This window comes from Brassica oleracea, chromosome C3 (assembly GCF_000695525.1).
Source record: "Brassica oleracea var. oleracea cultivar TO1000 chromosome C3, BOL, whole genome shotgun sequence".
Lineage (NCBI taxonomy): Eukaryota > Viridiplantae > Streptophyta > Magnoliopsida > Brassicales > Brassicaceae > Brassica > Brassica oleracea.
Window position 1 is genome coordinate 41,335,677 of NC_027750.1, and position 540 is coordinate 41,336,216.

Here is a 540-nt window from a genome sequence, read left to right on the forward strand (position 1 = left end):
TTGTCTCTGTCCTCGAGTCTCATCTCTGTGTTTCCCCTTTTCTCGAGCTTGGGATCGAGACGCTAGTCAGATGCGAGAGAGGAGTGGAGGCGGCGGAGGGATGCGTCGACGGAGGAGGTTTTTAACGGAGGGTGAGGTCTTGATGGGAAGAGGAAGAGATGAAGGAAGCGGCGGAGCATGGAGCTCCTTAACCTTCTCCACCACTCTGTGGTCTCCGCTCACCTGCAATCGAACACGGTCACGGCGGCGCCTCTTGTCCACTCTCGAGCATCACCGCCGTGTCTCTCCTCATCAATCCGCTGTGCTCTGTCGCTATTAAGCTTGTGAGTGTTTCAGTATATAAAGACAACTTTTCTTTTTGTTCTTACCAGAGCTGTTCCTGTTCATAGTGTTTTGTCTGTGTTTCATATCTCTGTTCTGAACGATGCAATAACATTGATTCATCGAAAAAGGGATTAGTAAGTAAAAGTTGTAAGCTTTGACTTGATTCTTAATAAACTTTCATAAGTTTTTTCATGGGTTTGTTCTTTTTGAGATTTT

At 46.3% G+C, this 540-nt stretch overlaps 1 long non-coding RNA gene across 1 annotated transcript in view; it reads left to right on the forward strand.

The window, feature by feature from the left end:
• LOC106332560 overlaps positions 1 to 540 on the forward strand; it is a 1,292-nt gene continuing 752 nt past the window's right edge. Inside the window, exon 1 of the long non-coding RNA XR_001268112.1 lies at positions 1 to 323. This is a non-coding gene — a long non-coding RNA (uncharacterized LOC106332560). The remainder of the gene's footprint in view (positions 324 to 540) is intronic.